This window comes from Peromyscus eremicus, chromosome 16_21 (genome assembly GCF_949786415.1).
Source record: "Peromyscus eremicus chromosome 16_21, PerEre_H2_v1, whole genome shotgun sequence".
NCBI lineage: Eukaryota > Metazoa > Chordata > Mammalia > Rodentia > Cricetidae > Peromyscus > Peromyscus eremicus.
Genome location: NC_081432.1, coordinates 54,366,037 through 54,383,256, shown reverse-complemented (window position 1 = coordinate 54,383,256; position 17,220 = coordinate 54,366,037). Strand labels below are relative to the sequence as shown.

Below are 17,220 nucleotides of genomic sequence, written 5' to 3'. Positions count from 1 at the left end.
AGACTACCACAAATTAAATCTGAATTTCAACAACAGCAGAAACAACAGAAAGCCTACAAACCCATGGAAACTGAAGAACCCTCTAATGAATGACTACTGGGTCCAGATAAAAATAAAGAAAGTAATAAAAGGACTTCCTAGAACTCAATGAAAATGAATGCACAACACACCCAAACTTTTGCAACCCTATGAAAGCAGTGCTAAGAGGAAAGTTCATACCTCTAAGCACCTGCATAAGGAAAATGGAGAGATCTCATACTAACAACTTAACAGTGTACCTGAAAGGAACAAAAAGAAGCTAGCACACCCAAGACTAGGAGACAGGAGGAAATAATGAAACTGAGGGATGAAATCATTAAAATGGAAACAATAAGAATAATACAGCTGGGCGGTGGTGGCGCACGCCTTTAATCCCAGCACTCGGGAGGCAGAGGCAGGCGGATCTCTGTGAGTTCGAGGCCAGCCTGGGCTACCAAGTGAGTTCCAGGAAAAGGCGCAAAGCTACACAGAGAAACCCTGTCTCGAAAAACCAAAAAAAAAAAAAAATAATAATAATACAAAGAGTCATTAAAACAAAGAGTTGGTTTTTTGAAAAAAATCAGCAAGATAGACAAAACTTATCCAAACCAACTAAAAGACAGAGAAGGAATATCCAAAATAACAAAATCACAAATGAAAATGGGACATAACAACAGACACCAAGGAAACCCAAAGAAATATCATGTCATACTTTAAAAACCTATACTCCAGAAAATTGGAAAATCTGAAAGAAACAGGTAATTTTCTCCATACATACCACTTACCAAAGTTAAATCAAGATCAGATAAACAGTTTAAATAAACCTATAGCCCTAAGGAAATAGAAGCAGACATTAAAAGTCTCACAAGCAAAAAAAAAAAAAAAAAAAAAAAAATCCCAGGGCCAGACCATTTTAGTACAGAATCCTACCAGACTTCAAAAAACAGATAACACCATTACTACTCAAATTATTCTACAAAATAGAAACAGAAGGAACATTGAGGAATTCCTTTTATAAGGCCACAGCCATCCTGATACACTAATCACACAACAATTCAACAAATGAAAGAGAATTATAGACTAATTTCCCTCATAAGTGTAGATATAAAAATTCAATAAAGTACTCACAAATCTAATCCAAGAACACATCAAGAATATCATCCATCATGATGATGGATGCAGGGATGGTTCAACACAGGAAAACAGTAAATGTAAACACACAAACAAACTGAAAGAAAACAACAAAACCTCCCAAAACAAAACACATCTCATTGGATGCTAAAAAAGCCTCTGACAAATCCCATATCACTTCATTGTGGTGATTCTCCTGCAGGCTTTACAGTAGGTAGGGAAAAAATAATCAGTGTGAGGTAATAATGAGTCTCTGCTCAGCCCAATTTTATTTTAACTGGTACTGGATCAGGACTTCTAGAGTCTGGCTCAGATCATTTTACTTTAGCCGTATTCAAGCATAGCACAATTTTGGAAGAAGTATTCAGGTACTAATTAACTCAGCCCCATGAGTCGAGCAAAGCTTAAGGCATGTTTACATTGAAGCTCTTAGCAAAGTACATATGACTTCTTTCATACAAATGGGAACTATTGACTCAGAGATAACACCCAAGATTTACGGTCTAGGGATATTCACTGAGGTAGATATAATGCCCGTGGGAGTCAGGATTTGCCTGGACCTAAGATAATATAGAAATCACTTAGACTGTTTTTTAAGTGCAAGTGACATCTCTCACAGGGATTTATGGTCTAAAAACAATGCACAAGATTTAGGAGGAATGGGTCTGAGATAAGAAAATACAAAAATTCTGGAAGATATAGACAGAGCCTGTCTCATCAGACAGTAAAGGATCAGCAGGATATAAACTACATCATTCCTGGCATTTCTGGAAGAACAGCTGAACACCTCATTCCACTGAAGAGATAAACTGTGTGTTTGACTTTCCAGGTTTCTCTGGTGCTTATCTGTGTACATAAGGCCTTTTGGCCCTTTACACTAAATAATGTAAGTCTTGGAAAGATTAGGAATACAAAGGCCATACCTAAATGTAGTAAAGGCAGTTAACAGCAAACTGATAGCCAACATCAAATTAAATAGAGAGAAACATAGAGCAATTCCACTAAAATCAGGAACAAGACAAACCTGTCCACTCTCTCCATGTCTATTCAACATAATTGAAGTTCTAGCTAGAACAATAAGGCAACTGAAGGAGATGTAGCAGATACAAATTGGAAAGGGGGAAGTCAAAGTATAGTTATTTGCGGATAATAGGAACGTATAGATAGATGATGCCAACATTTCTATCAGAGAACCCCTACAGCTGATAAATACCTTCAGCAAAGTGGCTAGATACAAGATTAACAACAACAACAACAACAACAGCAGTACCCCTTCTATACATTTATGACAAACAGGGTGAACAAGAAATTAGGGAAAAACATTCTTCACAATTAATACAATATGTGTTGGAGTAACTCTAACTAAGCAAGTTAAAGACTTGTACAACTAACACTTCAAATCTTATGAAGAAAGAAATTCAGAGGATATCAGGAAGTTAAAAGATCTCCCAAGCTCATAGGTTGATAAGATTGACAACAAAAACAGCCATCCAAACAAAAATAATCTACATATTTGACTTAATCCCTATAAAAATTCCAACACAATTCTTCATATACCTTGAAAGGAAAATATTTAATTTCATATGCAAAATCAAACCAAAACAAAAATAACAGGACAACTAAAATGATTCTGAACAATAAAGGAACATCTGGAGGTATCACCATTCTTGATTTCAAGCTGTACTACAGAGTTATAGTATAAAAACCATATGGTATTGGCATAAAAACAGACAGGTTGATCAATGAAATTGAATCAAAGACCCAGAAATAAATCCACACAGCTTTGGAGACATGATTTTTGATAAGGAAGTCTGAAAGAAACAATGGAAAAAGAAAGCATCTTCAACATTATACTGGTATAACTTGAAATCAGCATGTTGAATAATCTTGTGGAAAACTGACCCATATCTATCACCCTGCACAAAACTCAAGTCCAAGTGGACCGAAGACCTCAACATAAAACCAGGAACACCAAACCTAATAGAAGAGAAAGTGGGGAATAGCCTCGAATACTTTGGTACATAAGGCTACTTCCTGAACAAAACACAGATAGCACAGGGAGTAAGAACAAAACTCAATGAATGGGGCCTCATGAAACCAAAAAGCTTCTGTAAGGCAAAGGACACCATCAATAGGACAAAACAGCAGCTTATAGAATGGAAAATATCTTCATCAACTCCATTTCTGACAGAGGGCTAATATTCAAAATATATAAAGACTCAAGAAACTAGGCATCAACAAACCAAATAATTCAATTTAAAAATGGAGTACAGATTTAAACAGAAAAATCTCAAATGGCTGAGAAAAACTTAGACATATGACATACTTAGCCAACAGGAAAATGCAAATCAAAATGACTTTGAGATTCCATCTTACACCTGTCAGAATGGCTAAGATCAAATATGAAAGTGGTAGCTCATGCTGGTGAGGGTGTAGAGAAAGGGGAAAAGGCTTCCATTGATGGGCAGAGTGCCAACTTGTAAAGCTACTATGGAAATCAGTATGGCAGTTCCTCAGAAAATTGGGAATCCATCTACCTCAAGACATAGCTATACCACACTTGGGAAAATACCCAAAGGATGGTCCACCCTTCCACAAGGATACTGGCTCAATCATGTTCAATGAAGCTTTATTCATAATAGCCAGAAACTGGAAACAACCTAGATATTCCTCAAACAAATAATGGATAAAGAAAATGTGGTGCATTTATACTATGGAGTATTACTCAGTAGTTAAAAACAATGTCATCATGAAATATGAAGGTAAATGGATAGAAGAAAAGATCCTCCTGAGTGAGTCAATACAGACCCAGAAAGACAAACATGGTATATACTCACTAATAAGTGGACATTAGCTGTTAAGTAAAGTATAATCATGCTACAATCTATAGACCTAGAGAAGATAAGTAATAAGAAGGGCTCAAGGTAGGACACGTGGATCTCCCTGGGAAGAGGAAATAGAATAGATTTTGTGGGTGAGCTAGGGGAGGGTGCAATGGAAACAGGAGGGATCACGTTGAGGGAGGGAAGGAGGAAATACTGGGAGAAACAACTGGAATTGGAGGGCATTTCGGGGGCGAGGTAATGAAACCCAGTGTAATGAAAACTCCATGGAACCTACGAGAGTAACCCTCAGAAAGACTCCTTGTAATGCAGGGCAGGGAGCCTGAACCAGCCATCTTCTCTAACCAGGCGGTGCCTCCACTGGAGGGACTGGGACACCAACTCAGCCCCGGAACCTTTAACCTAAAGTTTGTTCTGCCTGCAAAGTGTTCTGGGACCAGAGCCCAGCAGAATCATCATCAAAGAGATCAGAGAAATGTTCATGCCACAACAGGTGGGAACAGATGCGGAGCCCCACCGCTAAACATTAGACTGAGGTCGGGGAGTCCTGCAGAGGAAGGGAGGGGAGGTCAGAGATACCAGGAGAACACAGCCCACAGAGTCAATTGACTGAGACTCATGGAGTTTTGTAGAGATCAGGAAGCCCGTAGGGGTCTGACCTAGGTCCTGTATATATATATTAAGGTTGAGTAGCTTGGTGTTTTTGTGGGATTACTAACAGTAGGAGAGGGTACTGTCTCTAACTCTTTTGCGTACCTGTGGAAACCTTTTCCTCATAGGGGATTGCTTCATCCAGCCTTGATGTAATGGTATGTGCCTGGTCTTGTTGTAGCTTATTATGCTACATTTGCTTGATGTCCTGGGAGGTCTGTCCTTTCCTAAGGGGAGGCAGAGGGAGGCTGAATCTGGGGGAGAGGGGAGGTGTGGGATAGAGGCTGGGAGAGGAGGGATGTAATATACAAGAGAAGAATAAAAACAATGGTAGAGAGTCAGTTAGACTCTGTATTAATATCTAAATGAAGAGAATTACTGCTTGCAAAATAGGGGCCCTCAGGGGAATAAATACTATGAAAACCAGATCTTTACAATGAGGAGCATCTTTGAGCAGGACCTAACCCCTGACCATCAGTGGCAGTGTGGGGAATAACAGAGAAAGAGTATGGGAAGGATCACAAATCGTCTCTCTGCTTCTTCCCTTCAATAGAGGAATGCAGTTCCCTCTGCGATTGTAACACAACTGGATTGAAGCTCCTAAATCCTGGAGCCCAGATAAAGATTTATTTATTTCTTTTAAAATGTTTTGGGTTTTTCTCCTGGTGAGAAAAAAGTATGACTAATACTCTTTGATTAACAATCTAAAAGAATTAATCTCAAAAACTGAAAACCCAAGAATGACAAAATCAAACCCGGTGATTTAGAATTTTACTAAACGTGAACTTTAGTTTTAAGCAGCATAGAATTTATACAGGAAAAGATAGTGATGTATTGTCATGTGAAAAAAATGATGCAACTCGTACTGTCAGAGAAAACAGGAAAAGCACAGAGTTTCATCAAAAATAGTACTACAAATTAGCCTGATGTTATTGAACTGGAAGGTTGTGGGGCTGTGTTGCATTTAGGTAAAAGTTGAAAGAATTTCGCATTCTGAACAGTGTGAGTTACATTTTAGAATAAGAAGTACTTCCTGTGTAATTTAGTCCTACTGATAAAATGAGTATTGATCCTATTTATTTGAAGAAAACCACCATTAGTGGATTTAAAATCCTTGATTTCTACTTTCCCAATTTATTACCTGTCATAATATAATATGTGAATGTCTATATTCAGAATTAAAAAATGTGTTTAAAGCTAGAATTTAAAATACAAAATTAAACCAGGTTTCACTGTATTCTACTGTATACTAATAAAGCTTGGTAGTTGATACTCTGCCCTGCCAAGTAGGAAAACCTCAAGCAATCTAAAAAATCATTACATCATGACAAATCATTGTCTAAGAATTGGGCACAAGATATAGACAATAAACAAATTTAAATGGCAAGGGTCCACCATCAAAAGTTCAATGGGAAGCAGTACCAGACTAAGAATCCTTCATCTGCTTTGAGGACTTTATGCTATGAGAGTGACAAGGAGATCTCTTCTTTGAGGAAGACACCAACACTCTCAAAGCTTTCCTTCAAGTGTTCTACATGGTATTCACAATTAAGATTTAGGGGGAAGTAATCCTACCAGGCCTCCAGGAGAAGTTGATGGTGGTGCAGGAGCAGCCATTTGTACTGTAGAGTGAAGGCTGTTCTACTTACAAAGGAGAGTTTTCAAGAACAAATACTTTGCCAGCCTCTTGTCTGAGGTTTGTAAGAACCTAACTGACTTCAGTGAGTATGAGCATCCAGTTCAGACTTACTTTTCTAAATTGAGAAAGGTGTGCCTGAAGAGAGCCCGAGCTTGTCAACATTCAGTCATAGATGATGGAGGTTCTCACAGGACCTAGGCTCTCTCTAGGAAGGCATTGGCAGTTGAGAGCTGCTGGATCAGGGGGAGTCAATGTCTTCAGTAGCTTAGCCCCTGATGATTTGCTTTGGTCTATGGATCATACACACAACCATATGTGCAGTCTTGGTTAATTAAACCAGTGAGCTCCAAAACAACAAAGCAAAAAGACATGAAGCTGGAGAGTGACTTACTGTGAAGTGAGTTATAGTTCATGGGACATAAAGAGAAATAGGAGAGTATGAGATGTGAGTGTGATCAAAATGTGTCATATACTTGTATGAAATTATCTTAAAGAAAAAGGGAAAAACATGATCATATTTTGTAACCACAAATGTTCATAGTTTGAAGCATAAAACATTTCCATTCACTTTAGATCATACTACAGTGAGGAGGATCAGACAGTGAGCAGCCCATGATGATTTTACTGGGAGCCCTGCCATGAAATAACATGTGCATTTATGGAAGAGAAGGTTAGGCTAATAGTTCTGAAGGGATGCTAATTACAAGCTGCATGCTCTTTCCACAACTGTTTCTGAACACTTTGTTTGCTGCCTCTGGCCATTTTTAGCATCTTACTGGAAGGAGATGAGACTACTTTACTGTGTTTATTTACAGTCTATACTCCCTTTGTATTTGAATGGATGTATTGAGTCCTAAGGAGGATGTAGGACTTGAAAGAGAGACTGATAAGAGACACGCAGGTAGGACATCAGGAGGTTCTAGGTTAACTTTATTGGGAAATAAATATGCTTTCCACCAGGTTCAAGAATTCATCCACAGTGTAGAAGTTTTGGCATATGAAATTGTTTTGTTGCTGCCTAACTCTGGTCTCTTGAAGCCTAAGAGCCATGTGACTGAAGTTTTTATTGGTTCACTGGATGTTTGTGTGCACAACATTTTCTCTAGGCTATCAAGAATGTATGTAAGTCTGACGTGTTAATTATCATTGATCAGGTATTCACAAATATTGCGTCTTGATGGAATGCACAGAGCATCCTCTTCAAGTCCTCTATGGCATTTCCTTCATCTTGGCAGTCAACCTGGAAAATGACAGCCTTGAAATTTGTCTTCTGCTCTTCAGATATGGTAAGTTCTCTGAGTCTGTGTCAGAACACGAGGAAGAGGTAATTTTTTTACAACAAGGTTTATAGTAGGAAACCTAAGACCTATCCACTTGTATTTATGGAAGGTGCAGTTTGATGGGAAGAGGCTGTGAGCTCATGACTCATCCTAGAGCACAAAGGGAACACTGGCTCCTTGTCATCCGCCCTTAGAGAGGTCTGGCTTAATGTAAGAGGAGGCTTCTGAATCTCACCTACAAGGACTATTTCACAGACTTGGAGCACATTTTCCAGGACTATTCAACACCTAGCTTTCAGGTATTAACACACACAAAAATGAATCTTACAGTCTATTTGGGGAGAGTAAATTGATTTAGGGAAGTGAATGTTTCTCAGTTTGTTCAGGTTAGTGGTAGAAATACAACTGATAAGCTATTAGCACTGGTTCTAATTCACACATTATCGTGTAGATGTGTGTATGTGAGAATCAAGTGCAGGGGCAGAAAATGCTTGTGAATTGTTGGAACAAGATCTAAGGTTGATTTTGCAAAATAACATAGGGACCTACAGGTAAGAGCAATATTTTAAGTGCATGTGAACAACCACAGTGCCATTATGTATTTTCTATGATATTTCTAGGTGAGTTATTCACTCCACCACGACCAAAGAATGGTTACTTTAGAATCTCAGAGTTCCGTCCTCATAGACCTCACCATACAGTATGGCAATTGTCTAATCTCTGTATATGTCTATCTCTTGTGATCCCAGGAGCAAGGACCAATAATGAGTGCTTGAACAAGTAGACCAAACACACTTACCAATTCCTTGATAGAAAACATGCACTTGCTAGACATCTGTAATACTGACTACTGCATTTTATCTAAGAAAAGGTTGTCCTCCCCATAATATTCCTACTAAACTCAAAACCAAGTATAAAGCAATTCAGTTCTTAACTGAAAAATGAGTTTTCTTAGAAAAGGTAGTATTTCCTACTTTATATGCAATCTTGTTTCATATATGAAAATTCTGCTGAAGAGATGTGTTTTTTGGAGGACAAAAGTTTTAAAAATTATAGAGAATTACATATAAAATATAGCATCTTAAGAGTTTGTTTTGAATGAACAATATGTCATGAAACTTGATTAGGAACTATCTGTATGATACAGAGGAAGGAAGGGTTATTTATCTCTTGAGATTGAGGCGGATTTCACATGCTGTAGAGGTTAAAGGATGATATTGGATGCTGGTTCTGAGATCCAGCTATATTTGAGAGAAGGTCTTGTGTTGTGTACTGGATTCTTCCGCCCCAGACTCACATATCTCAGTGGTAGCATTGCAACTGAAGACAAGTTTGTATCTACGCTTAACAATTAGTGCTTTACTGACTGACATGTATCTCGAGCACTTTCATGTGCATCTTTGATGTCTGGTAAGTACCCTGTATTTGTTGTGCATCTCCCCTTTCAGGTGTCCAGTGTCTACATGTCACTGGTGGATAGTATAGGTGCCAGTGGTGAGAAGTGCAATTTTACTCTCTTATCTCCATATCCCTTTTAAGTGCTCGAAGATTCCTTGAGAATACTGTCACCTATCAGACCCTCTGGATCCCTATATTATCAAGTAGTATACCATCTCACAAAGTTGTCAGGTAGACCTGAGATGATTATCAATTTAAACTTACCTTTCCTTCAGTGAACATAGATGGCAGCATCAGAGTAATGAGAAACAACATCATTGGGGAAGAGGCCATGGCTGAAACTAATCCAAGAAAAGTCCTGGTTGAAGTAAGCAGTGCATGTCAGTGCAAGTAAGCAGGACACAGGGTCACCAACACATTGAGAGAAGATATGCCAAAGCAACCCTACCTGACAAATTCATTAAGGATATAACAAGGGAAGAGTTGCTGTAGTTGCATTGTGCCCACCTCACCTCTAACAGGAACAATACATAAACTCTACTGGTATTCCTGATGTGTACTTGCAAAGGCTAGGTAGGGAATTTCTGGTTTCTTTCTGCACATATCTATTCCTCTGTGCTTAAAAGGGAAATGTGGAGGAACAGATTCAATTCGATTTTTTTTTCTGTGTACCATCTCTCATTTTGCTATTGCCTGTTTATAGCTTTCATCTGTACTGGACATGAATCAGGGTGACAGGGTTGTGCTTATGCAGACATAACCATACAGACACCTTAGAAATGACCAATTTTGAAGAGCAATTGCAAGTTATGCCAATTTTTTTCATATACTCATATCAATTTTCACTTATTTTCAATAAGAAAATATAAACACAGTTAATGAATTACATACTTCATCTATTTAATCTCACTCAGTCCATCATTTGTTAAATGGGTTATTTCATAGTTTCATTAAGTTTTAAACACACTGCTCATTGCACACAATGTCCTTTCTCAATGAGTCACCAGGTCTTACATCCTGTAGATGCTGCTAAAGACCACTTAGTGTGAAATGTACTCACTCACCATCCTTCTGGAACTCATATAAATGGCTTATCTTGTAAATTAGACGAGGTATCTCACTTTCTATACTTTATGTAAATTTTAAATTCTCAAAGTCTTTTTTAAGTTTATAACTTTCTTGAAATTTTTACCTAGGTGAATGAAAATGGAGAGACATTATCAGCAAAGATCTGATACATTTTACATTTTTTATGCTGTTCCCCATACTTTCCCTCATCAAGTCCTCCTATGTACTCTGTAATTCTCTTTAAAATTCACTCCCTGTTTTTTCATTGCAATTTATGTCTAAATTTGAGATAAAAAAATCTCCCCACAGAGATCTGTAATGTCTTTTTCCTTGGTCTTCCCTCATAGACACCAATAACTGCTCGGGATCCAGAAAACATTCCAGATCACCCTAGATCTTCACTCAGTGCCCATACCTTCCAGAGTTATAACCTTTTTCTTGTTTGTAGTGGATCAGCAAGGAATAAATTGCAAGTAATGCTTCTGTTCCCTATGATACTTACCTTTGGGTTTAAATGTTGGACAGAATGTGGCCTCATTCTTCTTAATTATGGGAAGATGAGGAAATGCATTTGATTTGAATTTTCTTATCATCAGTGTAGTATGTTGCTCTATGTTACTTCTCACCTGACCAGATTCATAATTAAAGATTGCTGGACAGTCCCTCAATGTCCTCATATATTTCACAGACTGAGGCTCTGATGTGTCACTGGCCACTGTAATCTTAACATTGTAAATAGTGCCCTTTTACCATGGAACTTGCTTTCACCCTCCACAGTCTTAGCTTGAATTGCTTGTTCCATAGACCTTTAGTTCAAGTCAGCTCCTGGTGTAGGCTCCTGTGCTGCTGTGGGTCTCTGGGTCTCTCTTTCACTGGGTAGAGGGAGAGCCTTTAGAGTTTGAGGCCACACATGGTACTGCACTGGCTAGATTGCAGAGTTTCTCTTGGGTTCTGCTTCTTGCCCATCAGTATATGTGAGAGAGTGACATGGGACAACGGCCCTGAGTAATTTCCCAGCATCTGTTAGGTGGGTCAGTGATCCACTATTTTACTTTTGTTGTCTTTGCTCTAGGGGATTTTCCTTTACTCCTTTTAAAGCAAGATATGGGAAGGGAAGAGTCTCCCTCCTCTCCATGCTTTTTACCTAGCATGTTAGGTCCCAGTTTGCTTTTCCCATTATAAGTGTATTACCCAATATTTGTGTTTATTTCTATTCTTTCTTATTCTGCTATTTAATACACTGTTTCCTTGTCTTTCAATGATTCTCACATGTGTGATTACATTGTTTTTCTTTTTTCAGATTTATGAGGATTTAGTAGGATATTGCATGCCTCTATTCTTGGAATATCCTCAGAAACTGAATTATTGATCATGGCCAATTTGAGTCCAGTGTGTTGATACACATCATACCATGTGTTATAGTTGACCATACATTCGGCACAGTTTATCCAAGCCTGAAAAGCTTCTCCAGGCTGCAGGTTCTTTCCCATGAACTGCATAACTGCATTGACCCCAGCCTGGGTGATCATCTCTGTATAATTTCCTGTGAAATTTACTTTACTCCTTTCCTGTGTCACAGAAATCACCATTGTTCTCAGAACACAGAACTTGAAGATCAGATAGAAGAAAAAGACTAGCATTACAAGAAGTATTTATATGGAGGAGAACATGACATGTTCATACCATAAACATGACCTTGCGACACAGGCATTTCTGCCTTGGCCCTCTAGAGGCATGCTAAGCAGAAGATCCAGAGGGGAACGCATGGAGGGTTGATGGACCACAATCTTGGGTTCCTCACCTCCAATCTCTTCTGGCAGCACATCAGGCATCTTATATGCTGTCCCCGGCAGATCATAAAGTCTGCTGATGATATTGATACTTCTAGAACTAACTAGAGTCCTGAATAAATGTCTACATTTTTTATAGGTGTTGGTGTTAGCAAGCCAAGGTCAAAGAGTTCATCTCACCCCAAAGATAAATTCTTCTCCAAAGGAGGGCTACAGGATCAGATATGGAAGGACCAATAGGTGAGTGGATGATTGACATCTCTACTAGGCCATGTCAACCATGGGGGCTGATATGAGCTAGGGTGATGGACTTTAGTTTTAAGCAACAAAGAATTTATACTAGAATAGATAATGATATATATTCATGTGAGAAAATTGATGTAGCTCATTCACTCAAAGAAGACAGGAAAATCATATAATTTCAGTAAAAACGGGGCTACTGATTAGCCTGATGTTATGGAACTGGAAAGTTGTATGGCTGAAGTGTATTTAGAAAAAAATCAAAAGATGTTTACATTCTGAATAGAGTGTGAGTCATGTTTTAGAATGAGAAGTGTTTCCTTTGTAATTTAGTGTTACTGATAAGGTATGTATTGAGCCATAGTTATTTGAAGAAAGCCAATGTTAGCAGGTATAAAATATTTGATTTTTCACATTGTTAATATATTTCCTGTCATAATATGACATATGTATATCTATGTTAAGAATTTATAAAAGCATTTGAGTCTATAATTTAAAATACAAAATTAAATCAGAGCTCAGTCATCTACTGTATAATAAAGCTTAGTAGTTGATATTCTGCCCTGCCAAGTAAAAAACTTCAAACAAACTAAAAAATTTGAGGTAAATCACTGTCTAAGAATTGGACACAAGATACATACAATAACAAATTCAAATGGCAAGGGCCCACCATCAAAAGCTCCATGGAAAGAAGTAGCAGACTATGAATCCTTCATCTGTTTTGAGGACTTTTGTGATAAGAGTGTCAAGGAGATCCAGTCTCTGAGGAAGATCTGAACACTTTCAAAGCTTTCCTTCAAGTGCTCTACCTGATATGCACAGTGAAGATTTAGGGAGAAATAACCCTACCAGGCCTCCAGGAGAAGTTGGTGGTGGTGCAGGAGTAGCCATTTGTACTGCAAGAGTGAAGGCTATTGCATTTAAAAAAATCTAATCTTCAAGAACAAGTACTTCACCAGCCCCTTATCTGAGGTTTATAAGAACCTAACTGACTTGAGGGAATTCAGACTTACTTTTCTTTTCCACATGGACAAATGGACATAGGACTGCATGAACAGGGCCTGGATAAGATTGGACTTGTCAACATTCAGTCATAGATGATAGAGGGTCTCACAGGAACTAGGCCCTCCTTAGGAAGGCATCAGCAGTTGAGAGCTACTGGGACTGGGGGAATCATTATCTTCAGTAGCTTAGCCCCTGATGATTTGCCTTAGTTTATGGATCATATACATGACAGTATGTGTAGTTTTGGTTAAATCCAGTGAGCTCCAGAACAACAAAGCAAAAAGACATGAAGCATGAGAGTGACTTATTGGGAAGTGACTTATAGTTCATGGGAGATAGAGGGAAATAGAGTCTGCAGTGTGAGTGTGATCAAAATGTATCATAACTTGTATGAAATGATCAAAGATGTTAAAGGGAAAAACTATGATGTTTATATATTATAACCAAAAATGTTCTTAGTTTGAAGCATAGAACATTTCCATTCACTTTTGATTAAACTACAGTGAGGAAAAGTGAGTAGCCCATGATGATTTTACCAGAATTCTGCCATGAAATAACATGTGCATTTAAGGAAGGGAAGGTTGTGCCAACAGTTATGAAGTGATGCTAATTACTAGCTACCTGCTCCTCCTACACCTGGTTCAGAACATGTTCTTGGCTGCCTTTGACCATTTTTGGCATTTTACTAGAAGGAGGAGAGACTAGTTTGTTGTGTTTATTTACAGTCTCTACTCTCCTTGTGTTTGGGTGGTTATCTAAAGAGGATGTAGAACTTGAAAGAGAGGCCAATAAGACACATAGCAGGTAGGACACCAGGAGGCCCAAGGTTAACTATATTTAGAATTCAACACATTTTCTGATAAATTCAAGAATTCGTCAACATTGTAGAGGACTTGATCTATAAAATTGTCTTGTTAGTGCATAGCTCTGCTCCCTTGACGCCTATCAGCCATGCTACTGAAGTTTAGTGGAGCCACACGATACAGCATTTTCTCAGGGCAGTCAATACTGCAGACATGAGGTCTAACATGTGATTATCAGCATTGGCCAAGTCTTCAGACAATGTTTGATATTGATGGGAGGCAAGGCGAATTCTCTCCAAGGCTTCTATATTTCCTTTACCTTGGCCATCAACCTTGTCCAAGCCAGTCTTGGCATTTGTCTTGTGATCAGCACATATGACTGGTTCTTTCTGAGTCTGAGTCAGGACCTGAGTTAGCAGTAATTTATTATAACAAGATTTATAGTAAGGAACATAAGACCTATCCATATGTATGTGCACAAGATGCAGTAAGATGGAAAGAGGTTGTGAGCCCATGACTCATCCAACATCACAAAGATAACATTGGCTCCTTGTTAACTGCAGTTAGAGAGGATTTGTCTCAGTGCAAATGCAGGCCTCCCACTCCATATTTACCACGACAGTTTCACAGATTTGGATCACATTCTCTAGGTCTGCTTAGAATGTAGTTTTCCAATACTAACACAAAAAGTCTTCCAGGCTGCTTGAGGATAGTAACTTGATCTAGTGAAGTGACTGTTTCTCAGTTTGTTCAGGTCAATGATAGAAATGCAACTGATGAGCTATAAGCACTGGTTCAAATTGACACATTATCTTGGAGATGTGTGTATTTAGGGATCAAATGCAGGGGTGGAAAAATGTTTGTGATTTTTCTGACCAAGATCTAAGGTTGATTTTCCACAACAGTGGGGGTCTACGGGCAAGAGCAATGTTTTAAGCATAAGTAAACAGTCAGTGTAATTATATATTTTCTCTGATATTTGGAGTTGAATTATTAAATTCATCATGAATAAAGATTGATTTTTTTTATAATCTCAGAGTTTTGTCCTCTTATACCTCACCGTAGAATATCACTGTTATCTACTCTATGTGTATGTTTATCACCTGTTTTATGTTCCCATTAACAGTGCTTGAACAAATAGATCAAATAGACTTATCACTTCTTGGTAGGAAAAATATAATTGCTAGACATCTTTAATAATAAATCACTTTATTTTATCTAAGCCAAAGTTGTTATCCCATAGTATTCCTATTACACCCAAAACCAAGTATAAAACAAATTCATTTCAAAACTCAAAATGAGTTCTCCTAGCAAAAAAAGCAATGTAATTTTCTACTTCTTATTCTATCTTTTTTTTTTTTTTTTCTGAGACAGGGTTTCACTGTGTAGCTTTGTGCCTTTCCTAGATCTCGCTCAGTAGACCAAGCTGGCCTCGAACTCACAGAGATCTGCCTGGCTCTGCCTCCCGAGTGCTGGGATTAAAGGAGTGCGCCACCACCGCCCGACATTCTATCTTGTTTTGTATATGAAAACTCTTCTCAAGAGATGTGTTTTTTGGAGGGATGACATTTTAAAAATTATTAACATGAATATATAAAATATAGCAACTTTTAAGAGTTCATTTTGAATGAACAACATGTCCTCAAACCTGATTAGGAACCATCTGTATGATGAAGAAGAAGGAGGGATTATTTATCTCTTGTGATTGAGGCAGATTTCACATGATATAGAAGTTAATAGATAATTTTGTTTGTTTGTCCTCAGGTTCAGCTATATCTGACACAAGGTCCTTTGTTGGCTGTTGGCTTCTTCTTCTGCTTCCTTACATTTTACAGTGGTAGTACTGCAATTGAAGACAAGCTTTATGTCTAAACTCAACTGTTAATGCTGTTCTGACTGACAAGTATCTCAATCCCCTTAATCTTTGATGTCTGGTACATACCATATACTTGTAGTGCCGCTCTCTTAGTGTCCAGTTTCTACATGTCACTGGTGGGTAAGTATAGCTGCCAGTGTTGAAGAGTGCAAACTTACACTCTCATCTCCATAGCCCTGTTAAGTGATCCGAGACCCCTTGAGAATGCTGTCATCTATCAGATGCTCTGGATTCCTGTACTCTCAAATAGTGTACCATCTCACATAGTTGTCAGGTAGATCTGAGATTATCATTTTAAACTTACCCTTCCTTCAGTGAGCATTGATGACATCAGCAGAGGAATGAGAAGCAACATCATTGGAGAAGAAGCCATGACTGAAAGTAATCAAAGAAGTCCTGGTTGAATTAAGCAGTGCATGGGACACAGAGACAAAAAGCACATTGATAGAAGATATGCCAAAGCAATTCTCCCTGACAAATTCATTAAGGATATAACAAGGGAAGAGTGGCCGTGGGGGGTTGCTGTAGTTTCATTGTTTCCACCTTGTCCCTAGAAAGCCTAACACATAAGCTGAAGAATTTTACTGGTATTCCGGATGTGTACTTGCAAAGGCTGGAGAATTCTTAGTATCTTTCTACACATATCTATTCCTCTATCCTCAAAAAGGAAATGTGGAAAAACAGATCCATCTCAATTTTTTCTTTTTCTTTTTTGCTGTGTACCATCTGTTATTTTACTATTTCCTGCTTACAGCTTTTATGTATGTTGGACATGAATTAGGGTAACAGAGTTGTGACTATGTAGAAATAAGCACACAAACACCCCAGAAGTTACAAAATGTAGAGCAGTTTCATTATGCCATTTTTCTTCAAATCAATTTTCACATTTTTTTCAATAAGAAAATACAAACACAATAATGAATTTTATACCTGGTCTACTTAGCTCACTCAATCTATCATTTGTTAGATGCTTCGTTTCCTATTTTCAGTAAGTCTTCAACACACTCTGCTCCTTGCACAAAACATCGTTTCTCAAGGAGTCACCAAGTTCTACATTCTTTAGATACTTTGAAAAGCACTTAATGTGGTATGCGCTCACTCATCATCATTTTGGAACACATAGAAATGGCCTATATTGTAAATTAAATGTGTGGTAGCTCATTTTGTATACCGTGTTTTGAGTTCTCAAAATCCTTTTTTAAACATATAATTTGTTTCAATTTTTTTCTGGCTTATTGATAATGGGAAGACATTATCAGCAACGATCTAGTATAGTTTACATTTTTAAAAATTATTCCCTTTCTGTAGCTTTTCATCTAGGGGTTGCACCTTGTGGACATTTCCCATTCTCAATGTGTCTACTGGTGGTATCATCATGTAGGTCCTGTTCAGGCAATCATGTCATTGAAATTTTGTGGCTAATGTTCTTGTCATGTCTAGAAGCAGGAGATGTTCTGGTCCTTTGGCTCTCACAGTCT

General features: G+C 38.1%; 1 long non-coding RNA gene across 1 annotated transcript; it reads left to right on the top strand.

Moving 5' to 3' along the window:
* The first annotated feature begins 7,439 nt into the window (after nt 1-7,439).
* On the top strand, nt 7,440-15,825 carry LOC131893852 (uncharacterized). The gene is made up of 3 exons (XR_009374753.1): nt 7,440-7,568; nt 11,958-12,058; nt 15,631-15,825. It is a non-coding gene; the product is annotated as an uncharacterized LOC131893852 (long non-coding RNA).
* Nucleotides 15,826-17,220: the final 1,395 nt, after the last annotated feature.